Below are 24,607 nucleotides of genomic sequence, written 5' to 3' on the forward strand. Positions count from 1 at the left end.
CAAGCTTTCATATGCTGTTCCCTCAACTGGAATGCTTTTCACCTTCTCTCAAACATATCCAACTTCTACGCATCTTTCAGATCACAAACACCATGTCTCCCAAAAAGAAGCCTTCTGTGTTGTCCCCATCTAAGTCAGTCATGGTGAACATCTGTGGCTTTTGTGCTCCTGTACCCATTCAATTTTCCAATAATAAGCCTATTCCATCATTTCTGGGGAACCACGCACCCCTCACTCACAGACCACAGTCTCCTTCTGGCGGGGATCCATGGAGTCTAGGCTTGAGCCAAAAAAGATTGGTATAGAGGTGGGTTTATTACCGGATTAGATATTTATCTGAGAATGCTGGAAACAAGATTCTCACTGTTTTCCCCTGGGCTTAAAGTTGAGATGTAAAGCTACTGTATCTACAAACTTTCTGAAAATGGCATCTACACAGTAGGAGCAGAGCTGTGAGATGGAGAAAGATAAACAGATTCAGATGGCTTTGGAACCCCATTGCCAGATAGGCCTACAGATTTCAACTTTCTAATTATGTGAGCAAATAACACCCCCCCCTTTTTTTTTTTGCTTAAGCCACTTTGATTTGGATTTTCTTTCATTTTCAAAAGAAAAGTCCCTGAGAGCCCTGTGTTTTCTTGCATTTTGGCAATCCTGATGTGGGTAAGCATTTGTTCAATTTCTGTTTTTCACATTAGGTTGGGAATTTTATGAGAGCTGGAGCCAGGCAAGTCTTATTTATTGTTGTTTTCCAGTTTCCAGTACAATGTGGAGCACGTAGTAAAATATCAGTATTTTTGAATGAACAAAGGAACGAATAATGCATGAATGGGAAATTCAAGGATCCCAAGGCCCGTCCTAAGGTCCTGATCTAAGAAATGTTCTTTGTTCCAAGGTCCTGATCTAAAAAATGGGGTCTAGTTCCCTGTGCCTCATGTTGGACTTCATGAGCTGTTAGGGGGCATTCCCACCTTCCTTTCTCTCCTTCATTCTCCAGAAGAGTAACTTACGCAGGTATACCTCAGCTATGTAGTCCGGCATACCCCACTCATGCTCCCTCGGCCACCATGCAATTTCTATAAACTCAGCCTTCTGTTTGAGAGCAGTGGGAGGAGGAAGGGTTCATACAATGCAGAGACTCTCTAGCAAGACCATAGGACCCTCACACCTAAGCCATGTTCTCCAACTTCTTCTTTAATAATAAAGCCATTGCATTAATCTGCAGCCCGTTGACTCCATAGGCTGCGTGTCTAAACGGCTCCGTAGACTTCGTGTCTGAACTGGAGCAAGAAAAAATGGGAAGCTATTTACTTTCCCTGTGAACCCCAACATCTTGTTTATCGGGTTGGAAATGTTCAGAAATAGACAAGGATTGTGATTTGGAAAACTAGTAGCTGTAGATTAGGGCTTCAATGGGTCCTTGATTGAAGGCTTCAGGCCATAGATTTTAGCAACCGTGGGTATTGTGAGGTTCTGACCTTCTGCCATGGGGCTGGTTTTCATAGTTGTGTGGTTGGCTTTTAACTAGAGCAACTTGTGAAGGCGGATTTCGGCCTTAGGCTTTAGAAGTAAACCATATGGGATTTTGACCTTTGTAAGTCACTGTAGTTTACGGTAGTTTTGTCTGCAGGTGAGTAGCTTGTCTTAGCACCCACAGACCTTAGCAAAATGCCAAACAAATGGAGGGGAGGTGGTGCTTGGTAAATGTGTACAAGCTGTGCTGATTCTGGCACGGATTTGATCAAAGGAAAGAGTCCTGCTTATCCACCCCTTTGGGCATTGTGGTAGAACAGAGAGTTGCTGGGGCCAGATTGAGGAAGGGACACTGCAGGGCAATGTTGGCTGCTCAGTCCAGAAAGTCGGTCTAGATCTTAAACTTCGAAGGTAGCTACCTTGCGTTTGTGCGACAGCACATTGTTATGTGAGATGCTAGCTTTAAATTTTTAAACCAGTTAAGTTTGTCCTAGATCAGCTACCGATAGAAGGTCATACATTTCAGAGTCTTAAGCTTCTTCCAGAAAAGAATAGATTGTTTACATAAACAAATGAAAAAGAAGCAGAGTCTTTATTATTAAAAGAACATACCATTATCTTGGGATGATAGAGAATAAAGTGGAATTGTTATTGGAATTATTATAATCATCATCAATGGAAATATTAAAAACTCAAAGGCTAGAAGAGAAATTTAAATACTTATGTCTATAATGCTTGATCTCTGGGGATCAAGCCAGCTCAGGAATTCAAGAAGAACTGGAATACTTTGCAAAATCAAAACCTTTGAGTCATCCAAACAGAACAGGGGCAATAAAATAGTAGGAAAACTTGTCCAAACCCTGGGAAAAATCAAAGGGGAGGGCGGTATTTTCTTTCAATATCATACAGAAGCTTTGTTTAATAGGCCAACCCAAGGATGATTTCATTTTCTTGGGGAATTTGTTTACGTTTGACTTTCCTATTACAATTTGATTAGAACCCAGACATTGGTAAAGTTTGCGTTAATGAGAATATTTCTGTCTGATGAAGAAGTTAATCCCAAAGGTTACAGTTTTACTGCCCTGTAGGACATTAACCAATTTGGTATCTATTCTAGCAATCTTAGGCTAACGTTCCTTCTTTTTAATGCCTATAAAATACCTAGATCCTCAAAGCTGTCTTCTCTGAACCAAGTGCACATTCTTAACGGTTCCCTCAATAATGAATAAACATGGATAATGTTTGCGAAGCAGTCCTTCTCTATTTGAATGACAGTCAGGTTTTTAACTTCTTGAAAATTGTTCTTTAACAGTCGGGAGGGCCCGATGAGATGCCCACAGAGCCAATTAAACTGTAATTGTCCATTTCACGGATTAAGCCCAAGAAGGTCTTTTCTTGGTTCTTATAGTAAGTTTCTAGTGATACTACGTCTTATCCTGCCCTGACTCTTTTCCTAGTCTTTTTTTTTTTTCTTTTTAATCTAATTCTGTGTTTCTGTTTTTGCTACCGTCGTTAACCAAGCTTGGTTCTGCCTCAGACTTGTGCATGGCTGAGAAGTTCTTCCCCATAAATGTCAGCACTGCTTGGCAACCCAGCCTTATCATCTGACCCTTTGGTGATCTCTCTTGGACGACGGGGATCTATTCCAAGGTGGGACACAGTAGAGATTCTGGTTTATTAACTTTTGTCTTCCTGTCTACTTATGAGTTCAGATAAATACTATATGCCCTCTGAGAAGGAGAATAAATCTTTGAGATCTAGTCTGGTGAGTTTTTGCGGTTACTTCGACCTATGGCTGAAGTTGTAAAACTGCATCTGTAAGTGTGGAAAGTCTTTATCTCTCAGTGTGTAAATGTGAACTATTTTTCTGCCTCTTAAGTATATTAAGAAATTAGAACATACAGTACTTTATTTATTTATTTATTTATTTATTTATTTATTTTTAAGAGTCAGAGAGAGACAGAGCACAAGTTGGGGGAGGGCCAGAGAGAGAAGGAGACACAGAATCCGAAGCAGGCTCCAGGCTCTGAGCCATCAGCACAGAGCTTGATGCGGGGCTCGAACTCACAAACCGTGAGATCAGGACCTGAGCTGAAGTCGGACACTTAACCGACTGAGCCACCCAGGCGCCCCAAACACAAAGTACTTTAAATTAAAGGAGATGTATTTTAATTAGTTTAGAGACAACAGTAAGTGTCTATGCAAATCTTTTTCCAGAATTAGGAATATTTTCCTAGAAAATGAAGAAAGGAAACACCTCATACTTTTATTTTTATAGGAATAAGTATTCCTTCTTATGGAAATTGCTAGCTCAAAAACATTTTTATTTAAAAATCCAAATTTATGTAATTAAGGTGAATCCATGCTGGTTTGGTCTTTTTATCTGAAAACATCCATACTATTAAACCCTAGTTTTACTGGTATTAAGTATAATATAAGCCTGGATTATTTTTCATGAAGAAACTAGTTATTCTGATGTTCCTAAATTTCTTTCATTGGCTTACTGATCAAATAAGCCAATATTTCACCTACATTAATTACAATTGTGAAAATTGTTACACTATGTGTTCAACTAAATTAAAATATAACGTCTACAAAGTTGTAACATGTTCTATAATGTTTCAACTTAAAAATAACTGCCAAGGTTCTTTGTTGACGAGGACTGATATTAAATTAATTGATGGTTATTTTTCATATACCTGGGTAATTTCTAAGTAAGAGAGACTGCTAAAACATTGATCATACCATATATCATAATTTATACACCTTTGTTTCTTTTATATGGTGTGGAGTGAATAAACCTCCGAGTCACATTATCGAATATATTCATTTTTGCCATTTCAGAAAGACAAAAGTGGCTACAGGAAGTGGTACCATGTTATGCCTTTGCAAGTCTGCTAAAATGCTTGCAAATGAACAGATAATTATCAACCATCTACTTCCCAGTTTTCTTCCAATAAAAGTAGAAGTGATTTAGTTACAAGTTACAGTTAACATGGGTAGTTAAGGCCATAGTAGCAGAGACAGTGTTTGCATAATGATGAAATGTGTTCTTTTCCGTCAAGAACAACTGGAACGGGAGCGAGCAGGCTGGAGACCCAGGGAAGAACTGCAGTTCAAATCCAAAGGCTATCTGCTGACAGAATTCCCTGTTGCTCCAGAGAGGTCAGCCCTTTGTTCCAGTCAAGCCTCCAACTGTTTAGTTGTGGCCCACCCACAGTATAGAGAGCAATCTGCTTTGCTCAAAATCCACCATTTAAATGTTAATCTCAGCCAAACACATCCCCACAGACACATCCAGAACAGCGTCTGACCGTTTAGCTGGACACCTTGGCTTAAGCAAGTTGACATAACAAATTATTTTGGAGATTTCCCAGAAAGTCCTGGACAATCATGAAGATTTGTCCTTTCATCTAATACAAAGGCAAATACTAGAAGTGGCTAGGTATACTCGGTATGGTCTGTACTTTTTAATTAGCTCGGTGATATTTCCGGAGCTGCAGGGGGAGAGTTGTTAAATCAAAGGATAATTTTACGTAGGCAAAATGTCATTAATATAAATGTTTCAGAGATTGTACACTTTATGAATTAAAAGTACTTGGAGATTTATTAATGTCTTCACTCTCTACAATATGTTCTTATCTTCAGGAGAAACATTTGTCAAACCCTTATGAAATAGCTATGTATTCTCCTCCAATAGAAAAGTTTGCATTTGGCTATTATTGATGACTGTAATAGCCTCCATTTGGCTATTATTGATGACTGTAATAAATTACGGACACAAGCTGTGATTACTTTAATTTCATCCACAAATATTTTCTGCTTACCTGAAAGCTCACAGCCTTTTCTTACGTGTTCAACAAACGACAATCTCAGAGCCTCATGCAAAGGATTCCACTGTTCAGTAGTGCAATTTCAGAGTAGAAAATCCCAAGTGTGGGCTTCAGAGCTTAAAACTAAAGTGTTTTTCGTTCAAGAGCAGATGAATTCAAGAACGCAGACTGAATCCAACATCTAGCAGCACAAGAATGAACTTCATGGACAGAATGAATTGATGAGGTTAGTTATGGTTATTTGGAAGATTATCTCTTAACATTCAGTACTCTGACAGAAATAATAAGTAAGACCTTTCCTTTCCCTTCATAATATACCTCAAATTTTCAATGTGGTAGACTCTGCTTTTGCAAACTAAAATTAAACATGTATAAATGGCGTCTGATTCTCAATGACCATTCTGAAATCAGAAGCAATTTGAGGGTTTGCAGAGCATATAGTCTCCATTATAACTACTCAGTTGTGATGAATAGATCTAAATTAACATAATGGTCAGTATATCTAAATTCTACGGCAGCCATGGATTATATGCAAATGAATAAATATGGTTGTGTTCCAATAAAACTTTATTTAGAAAAACAGGTGATGGGCCTGATGTGACCAGGTGGGCCATAGTGGGTTAACACCTGATCTCAGGCGTCCTGAAATTTCTCCCTTTGCTGCCCTAGGACCTTGACTATTCCAGTGCCAACCTAATTGCTAAGTCTAAAGTTTATCAGATACAAGCTTTCATTGGTGAATCATTTTTAGGGTCTTTGAATTGGTGAGGCTTTTCCTCTCCGTCTGTTTAAATGGAGATTTTATCCATGAGGTAGAGGCTAACAAGCACCAACCATCTTCACCCAAGTTAAAATTAATACAAAACAAAAAACAAAAAAAACACAGGAGTCAGAAAGTAGCGATCAGCATGTCACTTTTAATGCAGATAAAATCTATTTGGGAGAATGCAACCAAGGTTTGTAGTCAATTAGGAATGCTAGCACCTGGGGGTGCCTGGGTGGCTCAGTCAGTTGAGCATCCGACTTCAGCTCAGGTCATGATCTCACCGTCTGTGAGTTCAAGCCTGGCGTCAGGCTCTGTGCTGACAGCTCAGAGCCTGGAGCCTGCTTCAGATTCTATGTCTCCCTCTCTCTCTGCCTCTCAACTGCTCGTGCTCTGTCTCTCTCTGTCTCAAAAATAAATAAAAACATTAAAAACAAAAGAAAAAAAAGGGAATGCTAGCACCTGATTCTGAATTAGGCAGGCTTGGCTTACCCCATCACAAGCACATTTGGACGCAGGTCTCTCCATGTGGACCTATCCCTGTAAAAGTCGGATTTATCTCTCAGATTCTCAATCAGAAAAGTAATTCCCCTCTCCCAGCGGGGGTGGGAGAATTGAATTAGGGGATTATGAGGCCAGAAGTATTTCTGCACTAGAGGTTTATTCACAATGAAATATAAGTGAGGAGAGAAAAAGAAAGGGTTTCTCCCAATACCTAAATAATTCCTGATCAAAATGTTTAATAACCCCTCTTTCCTTAGAACACCAATTCTGATATCTTAGTGTGGTATTAAAGATGTTTAGCTATCTGGCTCTAATTTACAATGTACCTTATTAGCTACTACCTAGTGTGACTGTGGCCAGATGAGTCTACTCATAATTTCTAGAATATGACATTCATATTGTATGACTCCTTTCTTTTCCCATGCCATCGCTTCCACTGGAATGCCCTCCCTAATTTTCTTATTTGGCTCATATCTATCTTTAGGGCCTGCTCCAGCCTCTGGGGAAACTTCCTTGGTCATTCCAATTCTCTTTGCCCTTGAACTTCTAAAGCCCTTGGGTTCTGTACCACTCATTAGGTATTTGCAGCTTGTGTCTCCGTAAATTTTGCATGATTATATCCTGTTACCAGATTTAGATTTTTCGGTTCCTTAAAGATCAGAAACACTTAGTAGGATTCTTTGGATTCTCAGAGCGGCTAGGACAGTGATTTCACATACTGTAGGTACTCAAATATCGGCTCGTTGATTATATACCTTTTAAAATGATTTGTGAAATGCTTACAAATGTATACCAACTAGGATTCTTCACTAATCTGTAAAAATTAATGTGGAATTGCTCTCTTCAAGATAAGTCCCCAGGCAATTTTTACATGTTTTTGAGCTATTGTTGACTCAGAACCACGAAGTGAGTTTTTAGCCGGGTTGTCCCCCAGTGCTGTGGAAATACAGGTATGCCGGACTTCCAGTCCACATGCTTCGGTGAACAGCTCAGATAGTAAGGTTATTTGCTTCCCGAGAGAGAAATGGAGTGGATTCTTTCTTTCTCCCTCAAGAAAGTGTTGACTCATCTTTTGCCACAATACCCAAGTAATTTGGAAGTGTGAGAACATGTGCATAGATAGCGTACGTTTTTTAAATAACACTGTTCCATAAAACGTTAACGCTAATTTCTCAAAGTAATTTTTTTTTTTTTTTTACCTGAGTAGTTCAGTGCAGATGTAGCTCCACGTTGGTAAAACAGTCTCGGAAATTTGAAGTGAATTTGCGGCTGTCACAATATTGAGAGGGGATGTTACTGCCATTTAATGGGCAATGGCCACAGATGCCGATCACGGAATGCATAGGACATGACCATGCAATGAAAAATTACCCCACATTCCAGATACTTTTCAAATGCCCCTGCAGTCATATGGGCAAAAACCTATTTGTAAGTATCTGAGCCTAATACTTAATTGCATTTACATATAAACACCAAGGATCTCATTTTCATACAGTTTTAAAACATGGTTTTATGTGTTTTGAGTTTTCCGTAAATGCCACTGTTATGTAATTCAAGGGAAGTTTGCATTTTGGCTTGTATGGAAATTTAGCAAGCTCCGTTAATCATTCTGAAAAGTCCTATTTCCAATGGCAATACCACTTATGGCCTTTGAACGCCCATTGCCACACACTCGTCAGATGTAGAATCATCATTTCAAATATTTATTCCATAAACCATTTTCCAGGAACTTCTTTTCTCCAGATTTATTCAACCCACTGATCTACCCTGCTCTTATCAACACGCTAAACACCCTCAATTACACTCATTAACGTGGCCTACAATTTTTATTTACATGTTCATGTCCCAGCTTTTAAACCGTGAATTTCCTTAAGAACAAAGACTATGCCTTATTCATTCTGATATCTTTAACATCTTGCATGGTACCCAAAATGGAGAAAGTACTTAGGACATGTTTAGTGAGCATATGAATTCATCCTTGCGTTTGTCTTCTGACAAGTATTTATTTAGCATTTACCATGTGTATCGCTTCTCGGCCTCTTGGTTAAGATCAAGTGTAGCATATACCGTGTATAAAATAATGCCAGATGGTAGGAATATTTCAGGGAGCAAATCAAATGTGGTCTCTGATCTCATGGGGCTTAAACTCTAATCAGAGAGAGAAAAAAGTATTATTTACACAATTTTTAGTTCTGATAAGCATTGTCATCCATTATACAGTTGACAAGTATAAGGTGCTATGAGAGTGGATAAAGGGAGAACCCGATTTAGGCTCAAAGAGAAATAGGAAATTATATTGAAGTGTATCAGCTACCTACTGTTGCATAACAAATCAACCCAAAGTTAGTGGCTTAAAATAACCACCATTTATCATTGCCCACAAGTCTGTAGATCAACTGAAAGGTCCTGTGGGTCTGGCCCGGGCTCTGATCTCAGCCAGGCTTCCTCGTGAGTTTGTGGGCCGGGTTGGTTGGTCTGGGATGGCCTCAGCTATGATCCTCCAGGAGGGCAGACCAGGGTCATTCACATGGCGATGGTGGGGTTCCAGGATAGCAAGCAGAAGCCTGCAAGGCTCAGGCTCAGAACTGGCACAACATTTCTTCTGCAGGATTCTATCGATTAAGGCAGGCTGCATGGCCACCTCAGATTCAAAGGGCAGGAAAAGAGAATCCGGCTCCCAATGGAAAGAGCTGCAAAGTCACATGGCAAAAAGTGCAGCTAGAGGAGGGGTGGAGAATTATGGCCACTTTTGTGATCAGCTGTATCAAGTTAAGACCAGAAGAACAAGAAGGAGGCAACCAGACAGACGGGGAAGAGAATTGTGATCGGCATGTAAAGCCTAAGGCAGAAAGAAGCGTGAACGTTCCCAGAAGTCAAGAAAGCCAGAGAGGCAATGTGCTGAGTGAGAGAAAGAGCTGTATAAAAGGGGGCTGGTAAGGAGGGAGGGACCACATGCCAAAGAGCCGTGTAATATAGCCACGTTAAGAGCCTGGGCCTTTCTCCAGGAATACATTGTTAGCACAAGAGGGTCATGTTTAGAGTTTATACATATATATCTCTCTTACCTTATGAGTGGACCACATCTCAGATGAGTTAAATTAGTAGCTCTGGAACCAGGTACCTGCAGTAGTAAAACTTTCCCAGGTCATTCCAAGATGCAGGCAAGGTGGAAACTCTGTGTTAGAGAGAGGCAAGACGTAGGAAGTTATTACCACCTGCTGTCTAGGTGAGAGATGATCGTGGCTTGAATTAGCATACTTAGTGAATGGAGGAATGATGGATTAAATGAGTGAGTGAATGAGTGAATGAATGAATGATTAAATGAGTGAGTGAATGGACAATTAAACGAGTGAGTGAATGAATGAAATCAAACCTAAGTGAGAGGTCTAGGATCTACAGTAAAACTGCTTTGTTTCAAGCCACAGCTCCATCACGTACCAGCTCGGTGACCTTGGATGCCCTACCGACTCTCTCTGAGCCTTCCACATCTTCGTGTCCAAGATGAGGAGAGCAAGCATACCTACCTGTGCGATGTGTTATGAGAACTAATGAGGTAATCCTCCCAGGGTATCGAACGCTGTGCCGGGGGCACGATAGGCACGCAGTAAACGTTAGCCACCGTTACGATCGTCGGTAAACGGATTATATCTGCAGCAGTGCGTCGTCTCATGCAGTGAACAGCTTCATCCCCAACAGTCTCCCAGAGGACACTCTATTCCAATTACAACTGTGCTGTGCAGCCCTGAGTTTGCCCATGTGGCTGCGATTAAGCCAAGGCGTGAGCTGGGACCAGATATTGTCCACTTCTGCTTGGCGTGCCGTCGACCCCCAGGCTGTTCCTCCTCGGGTCTCATGCTCTGTCATCTGGCTTCAGTCCATCTGGGGGAGGACAGGGAGAAGCCAGACAGCCGTGAATCTTGCTGTCTGCTCGCGGTGTCTGCTGTCTAGGGAGGTCTAAGAGGAGCTCCTGTCAGGGGAAATGTATGGCTCGGTAGCAGAGGCGGATGCCCTTTGGCTGTGCCAGAGCTCAGGGTCAGCTGAAATCCTTCCAGAGACAGCAGGGCCCAGTTGGGGCCTGGCTTTACCACACACTCCTGTGGAACTCAAGGTGATAAGCAAAGGGGAAAAGGAGGCCGCTGCAGCCTGAGCCAGAGCTGTTTCTGTGCGTGTGCAGCTGGGGACGGGGGTACAGCTCAATTCACAAGAAAGAGGTGATCTTGCACCATTCTATGTAAAGGACTGTTTCGACTAAATTACATGTTTTAAGGAGGCTTGCACAGAAGCTAGAACACTGAGCTATCAGAATGGCGATGGCGGTTGTCTCTGAGTAGGAAGATTAGGGATGTTTTCATCGTCTTCACCCTTGTTCTTGATATTCTCATGGGTTACCAATAAGCCCGTATTTTAATACCCCCCCCCCGCAAAAGGTGGACATTTAAAAATCAAATGTCAAGTGTGACAGGGGTTTGCCCTGCATTCTTCCTGGATTGATGAATTGCTCTTTATAATTCTCGAGTGCAGTTCTGGAGAAAAAAGGTTTCACTCCCAACCAATCCCAATTTACTCCATTTGGGTGTATTGGATAAATATGTGACCCCCCCAACAAAGCAGACGCACAGTCTCCCTGCCTTTCCCCCCTTAGGCCTCCTCTCCGTCAGCCCTTGCACTCAAGATTTGCTGTACCCATTCCTTAGGGCTCGAGAGCCCGGTTTATGGTGTAAGAGGTGAGTTGAATGTAAATCAGACACGTCTCAGTAATGTAAGACTTACCGGACCCTCAACTCAAGCTCACCATCTCTCAAATGAAGATAAAGCTAGTATCTGTTTCACAGGCTGTTTGTGAAAATTAAGTGAGATACTGGATATAAAGCACTTAACAGTGCCTGGCATACGGTGACATTTAAAGAACGATTATCCCCAGCCCAGTCTCTCTCGCTATAACGCGCGTGACGTTGACTGTAATCGCTGGGCTCTGGTCGGTTGCCCGCTAGGAAATATAAACATGAAATAAAAACTAAGTCAAATAATAAAAGCAGGCCAGTTTTTATTTTGCCAGTATGTGCCTTGGTGACATCACGTCGGCGGCATTGGCAAACACCAAGTGTTTTCCGAGGAATCTGAGTGCAGAGGACCTGCCCCAAATATCTCCCCACCTGATAAGATTTCCTGCCTGAAACTGACGGTGGTTAGGCGCAGAGCTTTGAAGACAGACCTTGGTCCACGCCCTCTTTCCCCTCCTGATAGCTGTGGGACTTGAGCAAGCGGCTCTGAGGGTTTTTATCTCTCCCAGGGGTAATGACACCTACCTTGGAGAGCTGAGGGGCAGGTACTGTGGTCTGTGCTGTCGTCCGGCATGTGCCCCAGAACCACCCCAGGGGCTTCCTCACTTCTCTTGGGCTCTGATCCCACGGCGACTTCTTGGCAGGCTTTCTCGGCTCACCCTGCATAAAACAGGGGCTCTCCCCCACCTCCGACCCTGCTGAACTTTTCGCCAGTGTTCTTACCTGCACCTGAAATTTCACATGCATGTACTAATCACCTCTCAGGATTTCAGTACCACGAGGACAGGGTGGTTGCATGTTGTATTTGATGCTTTACTAATACATGGCATGTAGCAGACACTCTATATGCATAAAGGACCGGATTAATTAACTAATTTTGTCAAGGAGAGCAGGATCTTTGAGAAAGGAGGATAGACGAACACCACAGCATGATGTGGGAAGAAGTCCTCATTGGTCTCAGTCAATAATTACTCACTGATACAACACTGGCCTAAGACATTGCTCTCGGGGCCTCAGTTTCCCCATCTCTCAAATAAAGACCATACCGTACTTACCTCAAACAGCTGGTTGAAGGATAAATTTCAACCGTGGAAACACATCTGCTTTAAACACTGTCAATCACCACACAAAAATGAGATGTTAGCATCATTTATTTTAAAAGAACACAACAGTGTATTTCCTGGGTGACACCCTAAAAAGAGAAAGAAAAAAAAAAGGTCCAGTCAGAATGGGACAAAGGAGAACGTTTCATTTGGGATCAGTGTCTGGTCTGAAACCTTGCTGCCTCTACCTGAGTCACCCAACGCTCCCTCACTCCCTCAGCCCAGCCTCACAGCTGCGCCAACATTGCTGAGAGCTGGTCTCTGGAAGCCTCCATCTGCCCTCGCCAGCAACGCGCCTTTGGCACATCCAGCCCAGGGTTAGTAATGGGATACAGAGCTTCTCGCTGGGCGAAGCAGGGTTTACGTCAGGAGTTGTCGCTTCCTGGTGGTTGCCTGGTGACCCTAATGGAAAATGAGCTGTGGCAACAATACCACAGAAACCACTCCCTCAGCTGGCGAGCTCCTCGGAAAGCCCTAGTGCCATGGGAGGGGGAGGGGGCTGCTTCCAGATGACTTGTCACGGGGCGCCTCTGTGTAGGCGGTGGTGGTAGGGATAGGCAGACAAGTGCGAGGCCCAAGGAGGGCCAGGCCCATAGCATGGCTCTCCTTCCTGCCTGATTTGCTGCTCATAAAGGAAGGGACCCTGCACAATCCTTAATGCTGGTCCCAGGCCCAGTTTTAGAGAAAAGCACACACATGCAAAGTTCTGTCAGCGCTGACACTCCGTAGCTCCGACAACAGGTGAGGAGACATTCTGAAGCTCTGATGAGGCCCTCTCTCAGACCCATTGCATTGGGAATTAGAGTCGCCATAGAGGAAAGGCCGGGCCCACTCTGTGAAGCGACCCAGCCGAGAGAAGCCCGTGTACCAGGACAGGAGAAAGCTTTCTGGTTGTGTGGCCTGGAGGAGAGAACACCCGGAGGAGGGTAGGACACTAGTTAGCCACGAAAGTATGTGGTGCGTGCCATTATCGGGAAAATAAATTACACGGCGCATTGAAAAGACCTTGAGCCAGAGCTAGACCTGACGAGATGCCAACTTCTCAAAAGTGTGCAGATATGCTCTCCCGTGTGTTGGAGATGCTCTCCCATTCTTGTCTCATTTGATCCCAAGGTTATTACGATAATATTTGTAAGTATTAAAAGTCTTGATTTAGCGATGAAACCGAGGCCCGGAGACATTGAACAATTTGTCGGAGGGTCACAGGGCTACTCAGAGAGTCAGGATTGGACACTTGCTCTTCTGATTTTAAGTCTCGTGGTCCTTCCCTAACGCCGTACCACCACTCCCCAAAGAAAATTCTTTCCCATCACCACACCGCACTCTTTCCCTATTCTATTCCCCTTTCCTCAATATCTGACAAGCAATACGCCCCACTCCAATGGTGGCTTAGTCTCACCTTGATGAATCAAGAGCAAATATTATGGATTTATTCATTCAGTCAGTCCTTATCCATCGAACCCCCCCCTTTTTTTTTTAGTTTTTTAATGTTTATTTATTTTTGAGAGAGACAGAGCATGAGCAGGGGAGGAGCAGAGAGAGAGGGAGACACAGAAGCCACAGCAGGCTCCAGGCTCTGAGCTGTCAGCACAGAGCCCAACGTGGGGCTTGAACCCACGAAACCGTGAGACCACGACCTGAGCCGAAGTCGCCACTTAACAGTCTGAGCCACCCAGGCACCCTTATTTTTTGAGGCAAATTTCAGGCATCAAACCAGGTGCTGGAGATACCACAGCAAACTTAGGGATTCGTTCCCGATCCTCAAGGAGCATAGATTTATTTACCCCTTGAAACGATAGATTCACAAATAAGCCACAGCAAATACCCACTTATGGGGCTCCCCATTACTACGCCTGCTGTATTTGGAAAGAAACATCATCTGGATGAATGGATAAAGAAGATGTGATATATATATATATATATATATATATATACACACACACACAATGGAGTATTACTCGGCAATCAAAAAGAATGAAAACTTGCCATTTGGAACTACGTGGATGGAACTGGAGGGTATGATGCTAAGTGAAATTAGTCAGCGAAAGACAAAAATCCTATGACTTCACTCATATGAGGACTTTAAGAGACAAAACAGATGAACATAAGGGAAGGGAAACAAAAATAATATAAAAACAGGAAGGGGGACAAAACAGAATAGACTCATAAATATGGACAACAAACTGAGGGTTATCGGAGGGGTTGTGGGATGGGTAAGGGGCACTAAGGAATCTACTCCTGAAAACATCGTTGCACTATATGCTAAGTAATTTGGATGTAAATTTAAAAAAAGAAAAAAAAATCATCATTTCATGCCATCCTCTTCTGTTCAAACAACTGCCCGAGCAGCAGGTCCCCAATCCAGCATCTATCCAATGAAAAGGTTACGAGGTTCCGAAAAATAACAAGTAATATTGTCTTGATTCATATTTTTGTCTTAGGATCGAAAAGACTTTTGCTGAAAGTATTTCAATGAATGTGTTACCAGCACTTACATAATGGTCTGAGCGCAGTGAAGAAAAAGGCTGAGAACACAGCTGAGATCAATCCCATTCATGAGCAAATGAGTCAGGGAGACCCTGCCAGGAGTTCAACCCTCCCTGTCTGCCTCCGGGCCTCCCGAGTTTGGAGCGATCCTCAGGTTTCTGGGTGCTTCAGTTCATTTGTACTTGGCTGAAGACTGTTTCCTGTTTCTAAGAAAAGACTCCTCGGATGTCTTATGAGGTCCCTTGGACAGCAAGTCCTGCTGGCCTAGGCATGGCCCAGGGGTAGCAGGGGTGGGGGTGAGGGGGGTGAGGGGGGGTGGTTGGGAAGCTCCACAGGCAGGGGTGGTTCTCATTAACCCCCTGCAGCCCAAAAGGCGTCCTGGGATTCACAGAATGAGGTTATTACAAATATTTGTCAGACTGGCTGAAAAATGAAGAGACGCGTAGGCCTGGGCCAAATATGCCCAAGCTGGTCGAAGAACATCTGGATTTGCTGAGCCTAAACCGAAAGACAGGACATGACGAGGCCCACAGAAAGGGACAGGTGCGCCTCGCACCTTCCAGCCCCGGCGTGGACGCCACCCCCTCTCGGGCCGGGGCTCCCCCTCTCCTTCCGGCCTGGGCTCCCGGCTTCCAGCTCTGTAGTCCTACAAATGGCTTTTCCAGTCATGCCTCAGGCTGTTACCATGGAGGCAGCTGTTAGGGCAAAACAAAGCTGTCCCATCGTCACCCTGTGGCTCGCAGCCACATGTGGAGGGGAGCCATCCTGCGGCCACGGGCCTTGGTGGGGCGCAATCGGGACCGCGGGCAGGGGTGTGGGGGTGGTGGCGGGAACGAGACCCCGTGTCGTAGGCAGGAAAGCCCACGGGAGGGTGGAGCCGAGCCTCCTTGCTGCAGGGAGACCATCAGCTGCCTGGTCTCCTCCTCCCCCCACCAGCCCCAACCCCGCCCTGGCTGGACTCTTCTAACCTAACGGATGGCTAGCCACAATTTTTGTTTTTATTTTCTTTTGCTTTATTTTTTTTAATAAAATTTATTGTCAAATTGGTTTCCATACAACACCCAGGGCTCATCCCAACAAGTGCCCTCCTCCGTGCATGGCTAGCCACTATTAACAGCATCACCGGACAGGACTTACAGAGGTTTTTGATGGGAGAAACAATGCACCGAAGGTTTGTAAACGCAGGCTCTGGAGTCAGAGCGTCCCCAGGGTTCAGATCCCGTCTCCGCTGCTTACTAGGGGTATGGCCTTCCTAAAACCACTCAGGCTCCCTGAAGCCTCAGTTTCTCAATTAAGACAATAACACGTCATCCCCGGTCGGGTTGTTAGGATAATCAGTTGAAATACTGTTGGAAGTTCCCTCCTGATGGAGCTCCCGGTTTTCGCTCTTGCTTCGTTCGGATTCTTATCGACCAAGAGCCAGAAAGCTCTTGTTAAAATGTGAATCAGATTATGTTGCTTCCCCTCTGAAACACTCCAGTGGCTTCCACCGGCAATAAGAGTCTCACCGTGTCCCACAAGGCCACACCCGCTGGCAGCCCCATAAAGGCTCAGCTCTTGTCCCAGCCCCACTCATGGATCTGCTCCAGCACCCCCCCCTCCCCTCCCCGGGACCTCTTTCCGCTTTTAAAGTTCGCTTCTGCCTCAGTACCTTTTCGCTTGCTCTTCTCTCTACCAGGAGCACCTCTCCTGTATCACGTGGTTGGCTTCTTGGTCGGTCTCTTCCACCTCAGCACAGAAGTCAACTCCTTTGAAGGCGACCATCTATAAAAAACTGCCATGCTCCCCACCCCCAGAGACTCTCCATCCCATTTTCTGTAGCATTTACTTGTAGCAGTCATTAATGTCTGAAATTGTCTTCATTATTTTTGTGTAATTGTTTACTGTCTCTCCCTCCAGGAGAAAGTAAGCCCCAGGAGAGCAAGGATTTTGTTTTCAACTGTATTGCCAGTTCCTACAACCGTGCCTGGCACGTAATGAGCACTCAAATAAATATAGCTTATTACATTAAATTATTTAGTGCAATGTCGGTTAAATAAATATTCGCTGTGTATATTATTAACTAATAGTATAGGATATACGTATCATTAACTAATAACATATTACCTTGTTTGAATAGTGATAATAGTCACCTCATACACAGAACAGTCCCTTACAGATTCACAGGACATTTGACTTTCATACCTCACTTGCCTTACAAAAAGCCTACAAAATGGCGGGCATTACTTTCACTTGCAGATGGTGCTGGAGGAGACTGGGCAACGTGCTGGACTTGACGCCAGGCCTTCAAACTCCAGGACAGAATTTCAACCACCCGTATGATCTGCCTTCAGACGACATCACATCTCGAACCAGGAAAAAATCATGCCTGTCCTGTTCGGGAGGCCTCCCACCTGAAGTGAGGCGAGGTGAGGATTTCAGGGCCTGTGGCAGACAATGGTGGGAGGACCCTCTGGCCACCTTCAAATCTCAGTTCCCTCCTCCACTGGGAAGCACGGACATCTTGGTTGGCACATCTTCCCGCACTCATTGTCTGAGGCAAAGATAACTTCCACCTCAACAGCTTCCTCCCGGCCACACACCCCCTCTTCCCCTGGCCCTGGTCTGTTTAAGGCAGTTAGAAGATATGCAAATCGAGGCCTGGGAGAGCCTACTGTGGGCTCTGGGGGCCCCAAGAATGCAGAGCTTGCTTAAAGGTCACAGCTGAGGGAAGAGAGTTTGGAACCCCCTCGCCCACTCTCTCCCTTCTCTGCTCTCCAAAAGGTCAATAGGGGGTTCCCCATCCAAGTGCGGAGCACTGGGGCCAGAGGAAGAGAGGAGGCCCTGGGGCTGTAGCCTTTGTGCAGACTGAGGAAAGGGGGCATTCCCTTCCTCACAGTGTGGGCCACATTCATAAAAACAGTCGAAATAATAACAATGCAGGCCCCTGTGCAGGGGTGACGGCCTATGAGGTACCCTACTGGGCTCTAGGATATTGTGGAAGGACCCAATTCCCTCTGGCTGAACTGGTTGATCCCAGGCCCTTCTTGGTTGGCCCAGGGGTGAGAACCCTCATCGCCATCACCGTTTTCTGTCATGCTCAGCCTTCTCATTCTTCCCATCATGTCAGAGTGGGAGGGGTCGGTTGGAGGGATGGAATCACCTCTGTCTTCTCTCCTTTCCTTTGGATTTGCCCAAGGAAAGTTGTATCCTGGCATTTCCGGTAATATGAATACTCCATGCCACGTTCTCAGTAGGTGACGACGGCTAAGTTTTCCATTCCCACCCACATCCAGCCACTGAAGTGGAACTAACACCAGCACTAAAACTAGAGATTTTGCCGGTCACTATTCCTGGGAAGATGGAAAAGAAAGATACTAAGCTTCCGTGGAGCCCTTGTTGTCTTAGCAAATACCCAAATACCAGTGTGGGTATGAGTTCAAGGGGCAAGGACATGCCACATGACACTGGAAGGACGTTCTGGGCTACATGTTGACGCATGTCACAGAGCTCTCAGTTTCCAGAGAAGCAGCAACCCCAGCTGGGGTGAGTATACACTCCAGTCAATCAGCCAGGGCGCAAATAAACTCAACCACTTTAGTTGCAGGAATCTCATAGGCAAACGGGGGTAATAAGAGTGCTTTCCCTTTAGCATTGTTGTGACAATTAAGTGACATAATTTTATGCAGTGTGATTGGCACGGAGCCCGGCACATACTTGACCAATGCTGTCGTTGCCATTACTATTATCATTCAGTCGAGGCTACGTGCGCTGCTGGATTCAAACGTTGTTTGTGCGTTTCGGTCAAATTCGTAGTTGAGGCCATCCAAAAATGTTTATTATTAGTAGCCGGGGGAGGTCTCCGAGAGAGGACTCATTCAAAGGAAAGTTGGAGCTAGGTACAGCTATAGTGAATTATTTCAGTAGCAAAGCTTTAGCCAAACAAGGCTGTGGGGAGATTCTCAGATGTTCCTGTAAATAGAATCAAGGCCCTTCTAATGGGACCTCCCACCTTAGTGTATGGTAGGGGTGATGGAGGGGGTGTCATCTGTTCATTTTAGCTCAGACACTCAAACCCTCTCCCATTGCCCTCAGGCTCTGGTGTTAGTCATTTAGCCCTTAGTATGAATTCCATCAGGCTCTTAGCTCTCCCGCACAGCTGAAGCATTGAAAACTCATTCTCTGGGTCAAGTGGAAGTTTGCAGCAAATGTTGTGTAAAGCAGAAGGTTCTTCCTTGAGATCCTAAAAGACATGGGAAAGGCACTTGTACAACGAGAACTTTGAGTCCTCGGCTGTCAGGAATGGTCTCAATTTCAAACAATCTCATCTGTTATTCTCACGACCCATCCATTTTTTTCTGGAAACTACATTTCCCAGGCTTTTCCTCACACGTGGTACAGAAATCCTTTATTATACCATGTGAGTCTCCAATTAATCTGGCAGAGGGGGCCAGTTCATTAATGGAAAGAATTCTAGATGAGAATCAGTTCTGCTTGGAGTAGAAGACTTTGATGGACTAAGAAGTGGAAGAATTCATGGAACATAACTCAAAGCAAGCGCTATACCACAAAGGCCCATTCTAGACCATTTCAAGGCCTCCAGAAAGACCCAGGAGTCCCTGAAGTTTCAGTAAAAACCTCCCTGCGAGAGCGATGGAGTTCATAATAGAGAAATACATTAACAGCATCCCTTGGGAATCTTAAACCGAAATCTACTTAGTCCTAATACAGCATCACTTGAATTTTAAAGGCTGATGAAACAGAGACCCGGGGCTGAACCATCTATGCAGTTTCAGTGTCCATCAGAGCGATCAGACTGGAATTTGATTGTGCTGACAGGTTCGTCTGTGATCGTCTTAGCCCATGGAACCCATTGCCCCACCCTGGCTCTCCCCGAAAGTCAACATAAAACGGCTTAATAAGTAGAAAGAGGCTTCACTTTAAAAGGCAACTCTGTTACAGAGAAACTCAGTTTTACCACCGGCGCTACTGAGATTCCACAAACGGCATTTCCTATTACTTGGTTTTCATGCTCTCACAGTCTCTGCCTAGCTCTGCTCTAATTTGGCCACCACTCCAAGTCATCTGGGTGTGCTCTCCCTGCCCCTGTTGACTTTCTTGTGAAGTCTGTGGGCGGGAGGCAGGGAGAGGGGCCCTGGCACAGACCTGGCCTCTGCTGAGACTTTCTCATGGAGAGACACCCCTGTGCTTAGCCGGATGGGGCAGGCGGGTGCGGGGAGAGCTATCGAGCCTCAGCCTCCTAGAGATTTTGACTTTCTGAGTCCTACTGAAAGCTGCAAGAAAGGATCTGAGCCATAACCTGGACTCTCTCTCTCTCTCTCTCTCTCTCTCTCTCACACACACACACACACACACACACACACACACACACACACAGAGGCACACACACACACAAATATGCACCGCCCCCATCCTTTCACTTCCCACTCACTGTACGGAGAAACAAGGCGGATATATCCCACGCCTGGCTTTCTTTACCAGCCCTCGCCAGCCTCTGCTGGATTTGGCTCTTTCCAGTGAGAAATGAGCCCTAAAGCCCTGGAGCCTTCTTGGTGATTTACCGAGAACTGTACTTCCACATGGGCTTTCCGGCTGCAACCAACCCCAAAGAGTCAGAGGGAGGAAGACGGAGAAAATCATAAATGGATAGTAAGATGAGAAACAGATGTTTGGAGCCTTCACTGGCAGGGAATTCTCCACCTCAACCTCCTCTCTTCATGAGATTAGAAGGGCTTAGTCCCTGAGGGCACTCTCTTGCTCTACCTATGTCTCACCTTCCTCCCAACCACCACCCCCAACTGCTACTCCATCTTGCAAGGGTCTTGTGGGCAACCTTGCCATGTGGGTATCTACCTTGTTAGGTCATTTCTTTCTGAATTTAGCCAGAATGAATGAATGCTTGGTGCTCTGACCATAGACATGTATTAGACCCAATCCTTTGCCATCAAGGAGCTCACAAGCTAGCAAGGGAGACAGAGAAATAAACAGGCGGTTCCAAGAAGATAGGGTCTATCCTAGGACAGAAGTCAGTGGTGGACACCGTAGAAGCACACAGGAGGGACCCTGAACCCAGGCTTGGGGCTCAGGTGAGTGCTGGGATGTCAAAGGATACCTGAGCTGAGTTTCGAAGATCTTTCTCAATTGACATTGATAGAAGTCACTTTGGATATATTAACGTAGCAGCCTTCAAGAGATTCATACATTTATTTGGTACAATACAATGGTTAAGGGAAACATCTCCAAAGCCAGGCTGCCTGAACTTGAAACCCAGATCGGCAACTTAGTAGCAAGTTAATGAATCTCTGTGCCTCACTTTCCTAATCTGTAATATGAAGACAATTGTACCTATCCTGTAGGGTTCTTACAAGAAGTGTGTGAAATATTATTGTAAAACATTTAGAATAGTGCTTGGCACATAGTAAGCTCTATTTGTGTTTTTCAAAAAAAAATTTTTGAGAAGTTCAAGAAGTATTTTGAGCCTGCTATATATCAGGCAAGTGAAAGGCCTTCTGGATACTCAAAAGTCCCAGTCTCTCTTTTTAAGAAGTCCTGAACAAATGTGGTTGAATTATCAATGCATTACGATGTAGTATCTTAGGTGGTAAGATAAAGGTATCAGTCACAGGCATCTGATCTTCTCCATTCCTTCCAGTTGATCAAACCTGATCTAGGAGCCAGCGTGGACCCTTCCACTGCCCACCCCCATATTCAATCACAGAGTCTACTGCTTTATGATCACTTGCATCCCATTCCTTTGCTCTTTGCATTGTTATGCTAACTCTGGTTCCTTGTCACCTTTTATAGGGACTAGTGAGTCTGTAATCAGTTTCCATATCACAGGAGGTAAGCTGTCTCCTTACCTCTACTAAGTCAGTTTCTTCCTTCTTTCCTTCCTTCCTTCCTTCCTTCCTTCCATCTCTCTCTCTCTCTCTTTACGGTTTTATTGATGTATGATTGATACATACCAAAAATGCACATATTTAATATATACAATTTGATGAGTTTGAACATACACACACACACCTCTGATACCATCACCACAATCAAGGAAATAAATACATCCATTACCTTCAAAGGTTTCTTCACCTCTTTGCTTGCTTGTTTGTTTGTTTGTTTGTAGCAGCATCAGTTATCATGAGATCCTCCCTGTTAGCAAATGTTTAAGTGCACAACACTGTATTGTTTACTATAGGCACTATGTTGTATAGAAGATCTCTGGAACTTACTCATCTGGCATAACTAGAACTTTATACCCGTTCAACAATAATTTCCCATTTCTCCCTCCCCCTATCTATTTTTGGCTTTTGTAAGTCTGACTATTTTAGAGACTTCATGTAAATGGAATCATGCAACATTTGTCCTTCTGCACCAACTTCTTTCACTTAGTATGATGTCTTCCAGATCCACCAATGTTGTCACCAATGGTAAGAATTCCTTCTTCTTAGAGACTGAATGATATTCCGCTGTATGTATATACCATGTTTTCTCTATCCTTTGTCCATCAATGCACATTTGGGTTATTTCCATATCTCAGCTATTGTGAATAATGGTGCAATGGACATGGAAGTGCAGAGAGCTGTTTGAGATTGTCATTTCAATTCTTTTGGCTATATACCCAGGAGTAGGATTGCTGCGTCATATAATAGTTCTATTTTTAATTACTTGAGGAACCTCCATATTGTTTTCTGTAGTGTCTGTACTACTGTACATTCCCACCAACAGTGCCCAAGGTCCCTGATTTCTCCACATCCTCACCTAACAGGTGTGAGATGGTATCCCACTGTGGTTTTGGTTTGCACTTTCTTCATGATTAATAATATTGAGCACTTTTTTCACATACCTATGGGCCATTTATATGTCTTTTTTGGAGAAATGTTTATTCGAGTTCTTGTTTTAATTGTGCTGTTTGGGTTTTTGCTATGGAATTGTAGGAGTTCCTCACATATCTTGGAATTTAACTCCTTACCATCTACATGCTTTGCAAATATTTTCTCCAATTATGTGGGTTGCCTTTTCACTCTGTCGACTCTTTCTTTGCTATGCAGAAACTTTTTCATTTGACAGAGTCCCACTTGTCTATTTTTGCTTTTATTGCCTGTCCCTTTGGTGTCATGTCCAGGAAGTCATTAGACCAAGGTCTTGACACTTTCCCCCTATGTTTTCTTCCAGGGGTTTTACAGTTTAGGTCTTATTTTAAATCTTTCATCCATTTGGAGTTGAGTTTTGTGCATGATGGGAGAGGGGACCGTTTCCATCCTTTGGTGTGTGGGCATCCAGTTTTCCCAGCACCATTTGTTGAAAAGACTATCTCTTGGGGTGCCTGGGTGGCTCAGTCAGTTAAGCGTCCGACTTCAGCTCAGGTCATGATCTCACAGCCTGTGAGTTTGAGCCTGTGTCAAGCTCTGTGCTGACAGATCAGAGCCTGGAGCTTGCTTCAGATTCTGTGTCTCCCTCTCTCTCTGCCCCTCCCCTGCTCATGCTTTATCTCTCTGTCTCAAAAGTAAATAAAAACATTTAAAAACATTTTATGAAAAAAAGAGACTATCTCCTTACCATTGTGTATTCTTGGTACCCTAGCCAAAGATTAGTTGACAATATATGCCTTGATGTATTTCTGGGCTCTCTCTACTTAAAAAAAAAATGTTTAGTTATTTATTTTGAAAGAGAGAGGGGTGGGGGAGGGGCTGAAAGGGAGGGAGAATTTCTGGGCTCTCTCTTATGCTCCAATGGTCTATACTGTCTTTTCTAATGCCAATACCATATGGTTTTCATTATCAAATCTGTTTCTTACTGCTGCTAGAGTCATGTTTTTGGCACTCAAATTTCCTCATAGCATTCCTCAATTCAGAATTTCTCCATTGATCCCTCATTGGCTATGGACAAATACCTAAATTCCTTACCATGGCAGAGTCCTTTGTGATCTGGTTCTTAGTTTCCTTTCCACTCACATCTCTGGACACCCTCAGCCCCTCAACCCAGGTGACACATCCTTCTGTGGAATTACTGTGCTCTCTCTGTGAGCATGTTGCTCTCCCTGTTAGCAACGCACATCCTCCTTCTTTACTAAACAATGTGTGCATCCTCTGTAACAAATTCCCTGAATCCTCCAGTTCCTCCTTCATCAAATTTCCTTGCAACCTGCATCTAACTACACGATGGGGAGAGTTTGAGTGGTCAGAACATAGTACCCATTTTCCCTACATGAGCTCTGAAATGCATTTTTGGGAAAGACCAAAAAAAAAAAAAAAAAAAGGTAGATGGAACGGGATCCCAAAATATTACCCTTCCTAGTGATAAAGCTGACATAATAATGAGGAGTGAATAGCTATGGGCAACTAGACAAACGACCTTCCTAATAATGACCCTAGAATGGGGCTAACTTAACCGTCAAGGCACAGGCTCAGATGGACTGGTCAGTATACCTCACTAGAGGGCCTACCACTATAAGATTTACAGCTTGGGCTAACAGAAGAAAAAATGAATCCCTTATGAGCAGGATTAATGTCTTCTTTCAAAACTCAGTCATCAAATATATCAGTCCTTGGAGTAGGGTAAGGAAAGGGCAGAGAAAGGCTAGGAGGGTTACACTGATGGCGTTCCATCCACATTAAAGAAAACACCAGGAGCAGAGAAGAAAATTGCCTATCCCTTCTGCTACACACA

General features: G+C 44.0%; 1 long non-coding RNA gene across 1 annotated transcript; it reads right to left on the reverse strand.

Moving 5' to 3' along the window:
* Positions 1-7,805: 7,805 nt before the first annotated feature.
* Positions 7,806-12,674, reverse strand: LOC124505264 (uncharacterized). Its single transcript, XR_006960596.1, has 6 exons — positions 12,646-12,674; positions 12,410-12,546; positions 11,880-12,083; positions 10,098-10,452; positions 9,639-9,748; positions 7,806-9,263 (listed from the first exon to the last, which is right to left on the reverse strand). It is a non-coding gene; the product is annotated as an uncharacterized LOC124505264 (long non-coding RNA).
* Positions 12,675-24,607: the final 11,933 nt, after the last annotated feature.

The sequence above is a fragment of the Lynx rufus genome, unplaced genomic scaffold, assembly GCF_022079265.1.
Source record: "Lynx rufus isolate CCGP_SWC_20201006 ecotype Redwood Valley unplaced genomic scaffold, mLynRuf1.p SCAF_9, whole genome shotgun sequence".
Taxonomy (NCBI): domain Eukaryota; kingdom Metazoa; phylum Chordata; class Mammalia; order Carnivora; family Felidae; genus Lynx; species Lynx rufus.